The sequence below is a fragment of the Marmota monax genome, unplaced genomic scaffold, assembly GCF_021218885.2.
Source record: "Marmota monax isolate L192 unplaced genomic scaffold, Marmota_monax_Labrador192_F-V1.1 WCK01_AAM20220418_F8-fsc00125, whole genome shotgun sequence".
NCBI classification, from domain to species: domain Eukaryota; kingdom Metazoa; phylum Chordata; class Mammalia; order Rodentia; family Sciuridae; genus Marmota; species Marmota monax.
In genome coordinates this window covers 8,784,860-8,799,956 of record NW_026695235.1, presented here as the reverse complement: position 1 = coordinate 8,799,956, position 15,097 = coordinate 8,784,860, and the positions used below count along the sequence as shown (strand labels likewise).

General features: G+C 53.6%; 1 protein-coding gene across 1 annotated transcript in view; it reads right to left on the bottom strand.

Moving 5' to 3' along the window:
* Positions 1-2,833, bottom strand: part of B3galt5 (beta-1,3-galactosyltransferase 5) — a 46,441-nt gene extending 43,608 nt beyond the window's left edge. The window contains exon 1 of the mRNA XM_046439183.2: positions 2,768-2,833. The gene's annotated coding sequence lies outside the window, so the exon portion shown is untranslated. The remainder of the gene's footprint in view (positions 1-2,767) is intronic.
* Positions 2,834-15,097: the final 12,264 nt, after the last annotated feature.

The following is a 15,097-nucleotide window of genomic DNA, read 5'->3' as shown; positions in this document are numbered from 1 at the left end:
GCCCTTCCTGAAGGCCAGCAGGGCACAGAAGGAAGAAAGGGACAAAGGAGAAAATCCAACCGACAGCAGTGTCCACAGGAAGTTGCACGGCCGAGTTGCCTAATTCTGGGTGGGGCCAGGAGCAATGCTATAGGCTCCTGGTGGCTAACCAGTACAGTCAGGGAGGGGTGTGGTAGTCCATGGTCTGTCAGGTTCCAGGAAGACCAACCCTAGTCAGCGTCCACAGCAACCGTGTGATGCCACCCTATTTTGGATCAGCTCAACTTTGCAAATTGCTCCTCATAGCATTATTCTTTGTTGTTCCCCTTTACAAATAAAGCCACCTTTGAATGGCTGAGATGCCACCTGCTGAGGACGACTCTTGCAGAAAAAGGAAACAGACACTGGTTCCAAGACCTCCTAATCAGTCATCTTTCTTTAGTTTTCAGAGCTTGGGACATCGGATGGGTCTTCAGATAACATCAAAGTGTGATCCTCTGAGGACTTAGTAACCCCGTTCTTCAATTAAAAGTGGAATAATGTTTAACTTGCGGGAAATAACATGTTTACCTAAAAGAGTATAGGGACTGGCCTAGGATACAAAAGTCAAGTGATTATCATAAGATATTCCAGCAGAAGAGAAAACAGACCCTGGATAATGAAGACCCCCTTAATATGCATCGTCTTGCCCAATGTCCACAACACCTCCCGTGAAAGCCCTTTGGTGTGTCTGAGCACCTGACAGTAGTCTTGTCCATCTTCTCAGGAGCCAGCCCTTGAATAAACTGATTTCTTCCCATCAACTCAGCTCCCAAGTATTGGCTTCCGAGCAGGAAGTACCCAGACTGGGTCTGCTAACACCATTCACCTGGCAAGACAGGCTGATAAACACCACACAGCTTCTTAAGGCCATTGGAACTGGGATTCAAGTCCAGGACCTAGTCCTGGCAGAAAACCAAGTCGAAATCCGATCAGAAACCCAGCCCAACGGACAAGCATGCACAAGAGGCAAACAGGCTCCCATGGGACACGAGTGCCTGGGCTCAGAGAACAAGCCAAAGTCCATGCCCAGGAAGAGACAGAGGGAGCCTCTGAAGCACTTCCAGGACCCTAGGTCTGAACCAGCACCTGTCCAGTGCCTGTGGCTGGAGGGTGGGGACAGGGCGGGGGGGGGAGGCTCTGCCTTGCTGAAAGGATGAGGACTGTCACCCCTTGGGCATGCCTGGTGACAGCAGGTATGCAGAATCTCACAACATTCGATACCAAAAGTGGTCCTTGATTATTCAAAGCACCTACCTAAGATCTTACAAAAGAAGGAACACCTGGGCTTAAAGAACCTTTGCAAGGACAGGACTCAGGTGACAGTGTAGGGGAGTGTCTACTCTTAGGGATGTACATCCAGAAGTTACCTTCCTCGGGCCTCACACTGGAATCCTCCCCAAACATCAGACTTTAATTATTTTTTATCTCCCGTAATGAAAAAAAAAAAAAAGACTTGAAAAGAGAGGGGGAAATGAAAGGAGATAGAAAACAGGCCTTAATGCATAGGCATTCCTTTAAGAAATGATATGAGATGTTCTCTCTTTGAAACCAAATTTACATATCACACACAGCTAATAAGAAAACACCACAAAAGATGGGGCATGTAGATGGAGCATGCACAAGACTGTGTGTGTAGGTGGCACTGGAGATGGAAGCCAGGGCCACCGAGCTGTCCCCTGCCCAAGACTATAAATCAATTGAAATTGATGGGATGATCAGCATACATTTACCCACTAAGGCAACTAATTATTTCCTACCTCTGTCAAACCCTGGAAAGAGCACCCGTGTCACACTCAGCACTCACTGGAGCCTGAGCTTCCCCAGACCTCCCCTTATTAAATTCTACTCCTCCCTCTCTATAACCCAGGGCAACAGAGGAACGAGGGAAACGCAGAAACGGGAGATAATGCCAATGTTGACAAGAAGTCGCATATACATGGCAAAGATTTTTAAAGTTTGTCAGGAAGAATGAAAAATAATTTCACAACATCTGATTACTGCAGATTCGCTTTTGGAATTTCAAAGCTGAATGTGTTCCCCCAAAAGTCAGAAGAAACCTAAACAAAGAGTGAAACCAAAATAGGACAAGATGGGGGGGAGTTGCTCAAATATAAATATTTCCTGCACGTATTTAACACGCATATGATATCTGTGCTTGTGCACGCAAATACACACACACACACACACACACACACCTAGTACAGATGTTGTAAAAAAAAAAAAATGCTGATTGCCAAACCTGAAGATACTCACTGTATTGAGAAATGACCTAAGAGCCTTCCTTCCGTCCTCCCCGCAGCCAACACCCCTCCTGTCACTCCTTGGTGGAGAGATGGCTTTTCACCATCTTGCCTATCAGCCCTCACCGCCCCCACTCGCTCTGCAGGGCTGCCTGCCGCAGGCTGCGGGCTGACTCGGTTTCTAGGATTTGGTTATGCTTCCTAATTGACGTTTCGCCCCAGTGTGATCCCTTACTATCCAACGTGAATTCGCAGGGTGGCCCACCCAGAGACCCAACTTCCCAACGTGCGGTGTGAGGAGTGAGGACACTTCATCAGCGAACACCCGGCGACACCAAGTTCCATGACCTTTGGTCTGTAACATATTTTTTTCTCCCTTAATTAAAAAATGAAGAAGGGGCGCTGGACAGCGTGCCTGCAGGGCGCGGCCCCCGGGGCGCGCTGTCACCTGCGCCGGCCCCCACGCCCCCGCGGCCCCAGCGCGGCCCCCACCGGCCCGGTCCTACCGTGCGTGGGCATCTCCGCGGCCCGCGGCCCGGAAGCCCGGCGACCTAGCGCCGCATCCCGGCCCGCGGAGGCAGGGGGCGCGCGGCCGGTCCGCGGCGCGCCGGTCCAGGCCCGGGATGGGTTGCGGCTCGGCGCGGCATTTAGGAGGTGGGCGGAGCGGCGCGGCGATGCGCACGGGAAATCTGATAGGTGAGGAGGCCGCGGGGGCGGGCGGGGGCGCTGCGGCGCGGGGAGGGGGCGCCTGGGTCCCCGCGGCCAGCTCGCGTCGGCGGCCTGACCACCCAGCCCGAGCCCGGAGAGGCCGCGGCGGGGAGCGCATCTTTGACCGAGCGCCAGAAATTCACCTCGGTGGAACTGCTCGGGTCCCCCAGGCCGGTTCTTTGAGTTTGCCGTCCTGCCCTCCCAGGGGACAGTCCCAAAGTTAACTTTGACAATACTCCCGGTGCAGAGAAGGCTGCGGTCCGTGCGTCTCCAGAACACCTCCCTCGCCACTGTGTCTTGGAACGGAGACGCTACTTCCATACCAAAGGCTTGCCTCTGAGCACAGCCGTCAAGGTCAAGTCACCGAGGGCGGCAGTAATTCCCGGGGACAACAATGAAGGAGGCGCTATTGCCTGTCCCATTTTACAGATGAGTAAAGAGAAACAAAGAAGTTAAGGTGCTGGTCCTGGGTCCTACGGCCACAGGGAGAGCCCAAATTGAAAACGAATAGCCTAGGGGGAGGGGGTAGCAGAAGATGATGCCAACAGGACTCGGTCTTTCTCTGGCAGGAACAAATACATATATTTTATACATCTATAGGTATGTGTTCATATATGTGTACATATACATTATATATTCTTTTTTTTTTTTTTTTTAATTTTTTATTGTGGGTTGTTCAAAACATTACAAATTTCTTGACTATATATTCTTTTTTTAAGAGTTGAGGACTTACCATCTGATACAGTGGTCATCAGCCAGGCCCCTAGTAAAATTCCCTGGGGCCAATTCTCAGGCCCCTACGCCAAGCTGAATGAACGTGACTTATTTTCCATAATATCCTATTTTCAATAGCTTCAGAACAATGCCAGTCCTTGTTTCTCAGAGACTAATGTGTGATCAGTTCTGCACAAATAGAGTGGGTTCGTGATGCTGTGGGAATATAGCAAAAATTCAGGGAGATAAGAATCCAAAGTCTAAAACACGTAGGCTCATTTCAGAGAAAGGATGAGGCCGGGGGAGGGGTGGAGAGGTGTCTGATGGGGAGGAAGGAGGGCTGTAGTAAGGGTGCCCCAGAATCAGGAGCCCGATTATTAGTCTCCCACACCATTCGGCACCAGGCTTCCTACTGAAGCTGTTTCCTGGGGTAACCAAGCGTGCCTGGCAGTCACAGCTGAGCAGACCTAGCAGGGTGCAGCCTCTGGCAGGGAGGAGGGGAGGTTGCTGCCTTGGCACCCCTGACCTCTCCCTCCCAGACCCTCAAGGGGGCCCTCCTGCTGCCCTGTCCACCTGGCCTGCCTTCCCCAGTGCTTGTCAGCTACTGTTCACAGAATTCTGGCAGCTGAGGGACTGTGACATGGCGCAGGACCCAGACAAAAGAGCTCTGCTCTGAGGGGCAGGGTAGGGGGATCTCAGCGGGGAGCTCAGCAGCCTGGCATGGAGCTGCCAGATGAGAAGATGGGCAGGTGAGAGGCCCAGAATGCTGGAGGGGCCTTCCAGGCAGAGGGCAGCAGAGGCAAAGGCCCTGCCTAGGACTCAGGGCTCCTGGCAGACAGCCCACCGTAGCAGAGATCAGGTTGGTCAGTGTGCACTGATTGCTCCTCCCTGTGAGCCCCCGGGAGATGAGCTAGCCTGGCCTGGTCCTCCAGACCCCTGCCCAGAAAGTGACAGCATCCCAGCCGGGAGCCCATGGCCTAAGCACTGGCACTGTGCTTGGCTAAACTATAAGAGGTCAGGTGTGGAATACTGTGTTCCTGACACTCTGAGGTGGGTCTCACGTGCAGGCCATGCACACTGCACCCCTTCCCATGTGTCCCCAACCCTCCCCAGAGCCTGGTACCAATGACAATTGAATAAAATATCATGGAGACCCGGAACGGGATTCTCTACCCCAGCTCATTTGACACATGGAGCCAAATAGTTCTTGGCTGAGGGTCTGTTCTGAGCAAGGTAGGAAGCTTAGCAGCACCTTGGTCTCTTCTCACTATGCCAAGAGCATCCTCACAAGTGCACACACAGGTTGCCACCACCAAAAACATCTCCAGCTTTGCCGAAACTCTCCTGGGGAGCAAATCATCCCCCACTGAGAACTGCTGCAGCAGAAAGCCTTGGGATCAGCGCCCCACAGACAGCCACAGGAAACGGGGGTCAAGCCTGCTCCACGGAAGTGGCCACTTATCAGGCTTCGAAGGCTATGCTTCATGGCAGGTGCTGGTCAAGGTCCTCTGCTGCCAGCCCCTGTCACACCAGACTCCCTGCGCACTTGAGCAGGCCCCACTCATTCCCAGCTCGAGACCTCTGCATGCCTCCTCCTCTCCCAGAAGGACTCTCTTGACTTAGACACCCACTGCTCCCTCCCTGACACCGTGGCTGATGCGCGCATGCTCCCACACCTTGTCACTCCCCATTCCTTTGCTATGACTTGGATGTGATTGGTGGGTTCCCCAAGGGTTCCAATGTTGGAAGCTCTGGACCCAGTGTGGCAATATTCAGAGGTGGTGGGACCTTTGAGAGGTGGAGCTTAGTGCAGAGGTAATGAGGTGACTGGGGGCACTGGGCTTGGGAGGGATTAATGCAGTTTCCAAAGGTTGTTATGAAAGAGCAAGACAACCCCTTCCCACTCTCCAACTTCCTGTTTTGCCCAGTGATCGCTCACACATGTGCTCCCATCGTGACACCAACCACTAGGATACCATACAACCAGGGCAGACCTCAACCAAGACAAAATGGATTTGCCACCTCTCTTGGACTGTGAGCCTCCCAAACTGTAAGCTAAATAAACCTCTTTTCTTTATAAAGTATGCGCCCTGGAATTTTGCTATAGCAATGGAAAGCAGATGAATACAGCCTTTAGCTTCCTTGTTCAATGCTGCGACCTACCACTGCAATGGACAGTTGCTTCTTTGTGCTTCTTTGTCCTCTGCCAAGGAGACTCTGGAGTGCACTTCCCAGCAGAGGCCTGGCTCATGTGAATGCCTAAGATATGCTGGTTGAATCAGTACGTAGGGTAGTGGCCAGATTGCAGCCATTGTGCTGCAGATGGATGGGTAGAGAGGACAGGGGCTCTTTGCATAATGTAGGCAGCATGGAAAGGCACAGCTCGGGCCCTTCCTCCCACTCCCGCCCCAGGCTAGTGGTCTCGGTATGTGTGAGGATGGGAGCCAGTGCTTGCTTGCTTCTCACTCATCTCAGGGAACTCAAGAACTGCTGGCCAGAAACCCCTGCATTTCTGATTCAAGAACCTGGGTGGCACCAACAGTCCCAGCATCCTCATGCAAACTTACTTAGAATGATCAGTGTTCCTCTGGAGCCCGGAAAGCAGTTTTCCCAGGGAAGCCACTATACTAATTAGAGTGACGCGCCTGGAAGGCTTTGGGGCCCACAGCAGTTCTCTGAACTGTTAAACAAAGCTCTCGGTGGAGCAAGGTGAAGGGTCGTGGGAACCGAGAGGTGGTAGCGGGAGAGGCTGCGGCTTGGAGCCTGCCCTGTGTGTCGCTGTGGTGTGGCCACCACCCTGGGCCCTGTGAGGCACATAGCTGCTCATGGGGGACACCTGCCCATGCAGGCTGACCCACCCCACACGCACAGCTGACCCTTCCCTGCCTTCAGTGGGTGGGGCTTCAGAGTACACCTGTGGTCCCTGCCATCCCAAGAGGACTAGCGAAACATCATCGGCCACGTCTGGATGGCCCTCAGACTTTAACCCACCACCAGGTGTGCCTGGTAGAGACCAGGTTGGTACGTACAGGTTGGCATGTGGGTGGCACCTCACTCCTATGTGTAGAAGAACCACACTGTACTAGGGAGGCTGAGCATGAGGACCGCAAGTTCAAAGCCAGCCTCAGCAACTTAGCGAGACCCTCAGCAACTTAGTGTGACCCTGTCTCAAACTAAAAAATAAAAAGGACTGGGAATGTAGCTCAGGGGTTAAGCTCCCCTGGGTTCAATCCCTGACTTAAAAAAAAAAAAAGAGGAAGAAGAAGAAGAAGAAGAAGAAGAAGAAGAAGAAGAAGAAGAAGAAGAAGAAGAAGAAGGAGAAGAAGGAGAAGAACCACCACACTGCCCACATGATGCAGTGGAAAAAAACCCAGTACTGAGAAGTTTTTGATGCATGGAGGTCAAATTCACACTCGAGGAGTTTTCTACTGTGAAGGAGACTTCCCTGTACCCAGAGCTCTGCAGACAGCTGGAAAGAGGCACACGGAAGACAGACAGGGTCTGGGCCACTTGCAGGAGATGGTAATCATTTGAAGCGGCTACATTCTGAGGTGTTGGCTTCCCACGTTCATCATTCTTTGAGAGAGACACAGAAAAGGCAGACTCTTCTTTCTCCTCGGGAGCACACAGGGGCAGGAGAGAGAGCCACTTCACAGTAACTGACCTTGCCGGGCTCTGGACAGGGATGTAAGGGATGTGCGGGGACTTTCTTCAAGAGCCCCCTTCCCACCTGCTGCAGAGAGAGCACTTTGCAGCCTTAGAGCTCTGACCACAGTTGCTTCCACGTCCCTGGATCAGTGGAGACGGAAGTCCCCCTTCAGTTCTAACCAACCACATTGGTCACTGGGACCAATGTAGAGAGGAAGGTATGGGATGTGGGCACCAGGCAGTTCCCAGCGCAGAGCTCTGGGCACCCTGAAAGACTTCTGCTTCCCACTGCAGATTTCCCCTTGTGGTTGGCTGGGCAGTGTGGGTGAGCAGGGACAGGCCACCAAGTGGAGGGATTCATCAGCGATGCACCTTGCCCTTCAACGGGGACAGCTCACACCTCAACCCAGGGCTAGAGTGAGGTGCACACCATCTCTGCAGCCTGCAGATGTTATTATTTCACAGGCAAAACTGAGAGCATCCCCAGTCTCCACTGGGGACAGAAACCTGTGGCCCTTGTCACCCCAGTGTCCCAGGTCTGCAGTGGGACAGCAGGACATGAGCTCTGACTGAGCCTGGTGCTTGGTACACCTTTGATCATGTCAGTACTGATCCCTCGGTGAAGGACCCAGGAGCACAGCAGTAGGAAGCAGGTGCCGAGGACAGAACCCTGACATGGCGGAGTCCCCCCGCCCCCGCTCTGCCATCCCCGCGTCCTTGGCGGTCTCAGTTCCACGGCAGATGCAGGATTTTGTTTTTGTTTGCTTGTTTGACACCCAGCCATGTGATCACCCTGCGATCACTTCTGCTTTTCAGAAGCAGTTTTCATCTCCAAAATAAATAAAAAGTGCTGGCAGTGCTTGGAAACACTGCGGCGTGAAGTCTCTTTTCCACTGTAGGTTTCACTGGGAAGTGCCTGGGGAAAGGTTTATCAAAGACAATTGGGGAAAAGTTGTTTAAGTATCTTTTTAGAAGTAAAGGTAATGGTGTCAACAGGTGTCCTCGGTGTTTGACGTCCACTAACTCATTTCCTTCTCGATGCAGCTCTGTGAGGTGGGTGCTCTTGTACCCATTTTACAGATCAGATTCAGAGCCCCAGAGAGGTGAGACCATTGGTCCAGGTGAAGCCAGCTGGACAGAGAGGACAGGCATGGAGCTGGGGAGTGGGCACATCACCTGCCTAGCTACCGGCTTCCTCCCTCGATTTCTACCACCATCAAATCTACAGCTCAGGGACAGCATCAGGCCCACGGGGCACCTCCCTTCAGACGAGGGAGTGGAGCCGACTGTAGTTGGCAGAGATTTATTTCAAAGGAGGAAACCCCTACAGCCATAATTAGCCACTGTGCTGGAAGCCAGATGAAATGCCTTTTAAAAAAAGAGAAGGAACTAATTACCCTACTTTCATCTGATGCAAAACATCAAGAAATAGGGTGTAAAGCAACAGAAAAGTGAACTGGAGACCAGGTAAAAATGGAAAAGGAAGACGAACACAGAAATGGGTGTGGGTGCGGTCCTCTCCGCAGGGCAGGCGGGGCCCCGGGGGCTCTCTCCCGTGGCCCTCCACACTGTCCTGTTTCGTGGACCTACAACATGACTTTCAAAGGTTTGCACAGTTTGTGTGTACAAAAGCCAGTCCCTTGATATTCAAAATCCATGTAGCAAAAAAATCACAAAACCACACGCCTGCAATCCCAGCAGCTCTGGAGGCTGAGCCAGGAGGATCACAAGTTCAAAGCCAGCCTCAGCAACAGGGAGGCACTAAGCAACTCAGGGAGACCCTGTCTCTAAATAAAATACAAAAAAGGGCTGGGATGTGGCTCAGTGGTCATATCCCCTGAGTTCAATCCCTGGTACCCCCTTCCGCCCACAAAAAAAAAAAAACACACAGTATCCCAGATCTCACGACTGAACCTGGGGAGACCCTGTCTGGACAGTGTTCTGCCACCGGCCTTCTCAGAGCCTTAGCTGTGAGCTGTGCATGCCCAGGCGGGGCGTGAGGATGTCGCCTTTCCCTGACCAGTCTGATGCTGAAATGCGTTTTTTAGAGAAAGTGTCATATGGTAATGTTTCCGGAACCCACTTTGGGTCGTGGGGTTCTGAAACTAGATGTTTATCTGAAACAAACGAGCCCGGGTTCAGGGCCTCTGCTCTCCCTGCCCTTACCTAGGATCTGTTTGGCATCGTGACACTCAAGTTCATGATCTCAGACAAGAGGAAGCTTACTGGGGCCTCGGGAACCTGAGGTGGAAGCCCTGCACACAGCCGAGTTTTTGACGTTCCTGGAGCCACACCTCACTGTCCCCAGAAAACAACTGGTGGCTTGGAAATAAAAGTGTTTTCAGCAAAGCCAGGTATCGTGCCGTGTTTTCCAGAGACTGGGTCCCTCTCTCCCTGGCCCAGGAGGACGCGCGTTCCTTGGCCCCCTCTGCACTGCCTGCAGCCAGCAGCCCAGGGACACAGTGTCAGAGGCCCTGCCCAGGACACCGCAGGGGGAAGAGCCGTGCAAAGGCTGACTGTCCCCACCAGAGCCCAGGGTGCGGAAATGCCACACAAGCCACAGCTCCTGCCCCAGTCAGGTGTGCACCCTGTCACTCCAGGCCACACGCCTCCTCCTGACTGCGTCTCCTCAGGCCTGGGCACGCCGGCGACCCTGACAGTGGCACTGCCTCCCTGTGAGGCTTCTAACAGTCTCCAAGGCACAGAGCTGGGCAGAGGGCAGGGCGAGGGGTGGGAAGCACAGAAGAGGACAGGGCGCTTCCCGCCAGCACCCCCACCCGCCAGAGCTCCCCCTGCTGCTGCCTGGCTGGAGGCACCGTCACCACCCACCACCGTCCACCCTGACCCCGACAGAATCCTGAGGTCCCCTCACTCCCTCCCCAGGGCAGCCGTCCTCGCCCAGCATGTGTTTGGAGTCCAGCTGCCCTTAACCCAGCCCAGGCCTCACCGCCTGCTGAGGGATACGCTGCCTCTCCCAGGACTGGCCTCCCTTCTGGGCTCTGCTTTAGTAGGATTCTGTCTAATTGGGCCAGGGCCTTCCTTAGAACCGTGATTCCGCCACCAGAGGCACACCCACGGGAGACGTCCATCGTCTGGCCTGCGTTGCTCCCTAGCTCTCCTCTGCCGAGCTGGTCTCGTCACCAGCCCTGCCCACAGTCCACTGTTTGAGACACACCACTTTGTCACTATTTACTCCTGTCCTACCCCGTCTTTCCCTTCCCAGGTCCCTGGAACGCTCCTACTCAGCTATCAAAACCCGTACTGCATGCCACCTTCTCTCCCTGGCTCAGTTAGTGGCTGTCCTTGGGGCCCATGGGGCCCTGCCCTGCAGCAGGATTCACCACACTGCACTGTGGGGGCTACTCCATCAGCTCACGTGTCTGCCACCGCACTCAGGGGAAGGGACCTCCGTCACCTATGTCCCCAACTGTTGCGTGGCATTACCAGGTAGGTGTTAACCAGAGCACACGGGGGGCCGAGTCATCCCGGCCCGTGTGCTGTGCTCCCGGGAGGCCCGCCCTTGGCATCGCGGAGACTCCTCTTTGTGTTCTTTGGTTTTTCTGCCCCACGGCTGGGAACTGCCAGCCTCAGTCATCTGGAGGGTTACGGGCAGAAGGAGGAGCTCCCAGCTGGGTGGTGCTGCTGGAACCAAAGTTGTGAGATGAGACTAGATTCCGTGCTTCGCCACTTTCCTCTGGGCTCTTGTCTCACAGATCCTGAAGACCGCGGGCCATCACAGAAGGCAAGCGTCGACGGAGCGGGGTCTATGTAAGTGCCCTGAGGGAGGGGGCCTGGAAGCAGAAAGACCCGTTTTGGAGTGCCAGCTTAGGAGACGGTATACGGTTCTGGGCAGAGCATGGAGCAAAAGCCGCGTTCAGCAGGTGTTGACAAGGCACCCTGACACCACCCAGGTTCACCTCCACCCTCCATTCTGTACCCAACCTCCTCCCATCTGGGTTCACCTCCACCCTCCATTCTGTACCCTCCTCCTCCCATCTGGGTTCACCTCCACCCTCCATTCTGTACCCTCCTCCTCCCATCTGGGTTCACCTCCACCCTCCATTCTGTACCCTCCTCCTCCCATCTGGGTTCACCTCCACCCTCCATTCTGTACCCAACCTCCTCCCATCTGGGTTCACCCCCACTTTCCCTTTCTACCTCTGGGACAGAGGAGTTGGCTGGAGGTATTCCCAAAGGTGAGCCTCAGAGTCTTTTACATCTGGAATCGGCCTTGGGGTCTAGGGAATGTGTCACCCTGAACACACCAGATCTCCTCTGAAGCAGGCCTTGGAGGTGCTAGGGAATGTGTCTCCTGGTGAGCCTCCAGGATGGTTGAACAGGGCCCATCATCCTGACTGTCTGGTCATTTTACTGTCTATTACTTTGTCCTCATCCTCGGGGACTTGGGACAGGTGCGTTCCAATAGAGGGCTGAGGATACCTGGGAAGCTCCAGTAGTTTTAGGGGCAGCTGGCAGGACCTCAGAGTGCCAGGGACAGGGCCTGGGCGGCGAGCTGAGTCTCTGGCTTTGTCATCTCACTTCAGCCCAGGCCCTGGTCACGTGGAAGGACCTGGGAGATGGGAGAGCCTCTGAGTGATCTTTGCTCGCTGATCTGCTGAAAAAGCAGCACTGTGTGATGAGCATGTCAGCCGTGCCTCCTGTGGGGCTTCAGACAAACAAGGGAGGCCCCTCGTGGGGGCCACGTTCCACCACAGAACTAACTAGCAAGTGTTCAAGCGTGTCCTGAAGGAAGTATTGCCAGACGTCAAAGAGCTCCTTGTGTAAGAAAGTGCAGCGCCACACAGTCAGTGTAGAATGTTCTAGAATGAGCTGAACCACCCGAGTTAATAAGTCCAGAAAGCCTAGGAAAACAAACAATGGGTGGGTGGGGCTGGTGGGTGGAGGGTGGTGTGACTCACCTGGGTCTCCAGTTGGGGGAGAACCAGCACTCGCCACACCAAAGGCATCCTGAATCTTTAAAAAAGCGATCATAAAAAAAAAAAAAAATTCATCTTATTTTATAGTGTGAGAAAATGGTCTAAGCAGTTAATGGCTAGAATTTCAAATCTCTGAGCACTATGAATTTCATGACAATCTATTTCTTTATTTTTTTGGTGATTATAATAGCTGTTCTGATATGCCCTGTTTCCCCGCTAACTTCCTCTGCCCGATTCTTCCTGTGGGACAAGCAAAGACAGAGCCCTTGTTTCCTTAGTCTTTGTGCTTGGCCTGTCTCAAGAGACCTAAAACATGGGAATCAAGGATGCATTTTTGGGGTGTCCTCTGGAATCACCCAGGGCTCCCACCTCAGGTCTGTTGCTCCCACTGAACCCCAGTTGAGGGTTAAATCCCCTGCCACGAATTCTGCCTGGCTTCGCCACCTGCCAGTCATTCCACCAAGCCACGGAGCCTGATGAGTCAGAGCCAGGAAACTCAAAGCGCCTCCTGCAGTAAGTGTTGCTGTGTGGGGGCACAGTGCTGGGCCCCGGGGCTGGGGATGTGTGTCCTGGTGGTCCTTGAGAAACGAGCGTCCCCACCCACAGAGCACAAGAGTGAGAAGGGAGGAGGGCCAGAAGGAGACCTCCCTCCCTCCCGCACTGGGCTGGACAGGGAGCCCCTCCTGCCTCCTCTCCACCAGCCGGACCCTGACTCATCTGCCCTCTTTAGCCCAGCCTGACTTCTGTACCTCTGGGACTCTGGTCACCAGCAAGCTCAGCCCTGTGGCTTCCCCACAGGACCAAGTGAGGCAACCTTGTCCCCACCTGTACTGTGGAGATGGGGGCATAGGCACAGAGATGAAGGCGTCACGTGGAGGGCAGATGTGGAGGGAGTTTGCTCGGGCTGCCCGGGCTGCTTAAGGAACAAACTAACTGCTCACAGTTCTGGGAGCTAGAGGTCAGCAGTGGACGTGGCAGCAGGACTGCTTTCTTCCGAGGCCTCTGTTAAAAGGTAAATGGAGGCACAATAATATTTTTTTAATATTTTTTTAGTTGCAGATGGGTACAATACCTTAATTTGATTTCTTGATTTTTATGTCATGCTGAGGATCAAACCCAGTGCCTCCAACATGCTAGGCAAATGCTCTGCCACTGAGCTACAACCCCAGCCCCAGAATAAAATTTTTAGAGTTTATTTGAAGCCAGATGTGGTGGCGCACACCTGTAAACCCCACAACTCGGAAGGCTGAGGCAGGAGGATCACAAGTTCAAGGCCAGCCTCAGCAACTTAGTGAGGCCCTAAGCAACTTAAGGAGAGCCTGTCTCTACATAATAAAAAATAAAAGGGCTGGGGATGTGGCTCAGTGGTAAAGTGCTCCTAGTTCTATCGCCAGTACAAGGGGAAAAAAATAGTTTCTCTGAGCAAACAGCAATTCATAAATCAGGCAGCTCCAAATAAGAAGTGGCAGAGGGGACACAGCCCAGTGAGGCCTCCCACGTGGCTTCAGTCTTGCTTGACTTGCAACATAAGTCAATGCTTATATTAAAGAAAAGTGGACCTGAGAACTAACGGGCAGAAACCACTGCCTAACATAACTGGGGACCCTAACCCCGGCAGAGAGACAACCAACCGGGGCCACTGCACAACTGCAGCCGGCTGTGTGGGGCTGGGGCTGCCTGGTGACCCACAGACACCAGCTCCACCAACGCCACACGTGTGTAGGAGGCACTGAGAAGCCTGCACACCACATGGAGACAGCTGAGGCCTGCCGGGCCCAGAGGACAACGTGAGTGCCTCCGCTCAGCCACCGGGAGGAGAGCTGCTCGGCAGGCGGGCCAGGAAAGCCGGACCTTGCAGGGCAGGTGGAGTCCTCCCTGAGTGGACACAGAGGATAAGCCCTCCTGGGGCAGATCAGGGTGCACACGGCATGCAGTGGGGGCCGGGGGTGGGCATCACTTGGTCCTGAGGACCATGGCTCTGCTGAGCCCACACATCCATGTGCTGGAAGAGAAGGGGACAGAAGAGGCCTCAGGAAGAGAAGGAGCTGGAGCTCATGGGACGGCCCTTGCAGGACTCCTGGAAGAGGCGGTTGTGATGGGCGGCCCCACAGCAGCACTGAAAGGCCGCGGGCAAGGGAGTGACCACTGAGTTCTGCATCCCCGGTGCTGGAAGGGTAGGCAGGCCTGTGGCCTGTGTCAGCGTCCCCAAGAGCCAAAGGAACGTGCCAGAGCAGCATGCTGGCCCCCAACCTGTGACCCAGCGGAGAGACTGTCTCCGTGTCTTGGCTGGGCACTTGGTACAGCCAAGTACCAGGGACTGGTGGCTTCAACAGTGCTGTTAATTCTACAGTTCTGGAGGCCTGCTGGGGTTAGGGTTAGGGTTAGGGTTGTTAGGGTCAGGGTTAGGGTAGGGTTAGGGTAGGGTTAGGGTTAGGGTTCTTAGGGTCAGGGTTAGAGTTAGGGTTAGGGTTAGGGTTGTTAGGGTCAGGGTTAGAGAGCTCTCAGGTTCAGACTGCTCTTTGAGCTCCATCCGTAGCAGGGCCCCTCCATATCTATCCCACACGTGTCACACAGAACTAACCAATGTCTTCATAATAGCTGCCATTCTGACTGGAGTGAGATGATATCTTAGGGTAGTTTTGATTTGCATTTCTCTAATTGTGAGAGATGACAAACATTTTTTCATATATTTGTTGATTGATTGTATATCCTCTTCTGAGAAGTGTCTGTTCATGTCCTTGTTCCATTTATTGATTGGGTTATTTGTTTTTTTTTTTTTTTTTGGTGCTTAACTTTTTGAGTTCTTTATATATCCTAGAGATTAGTGCT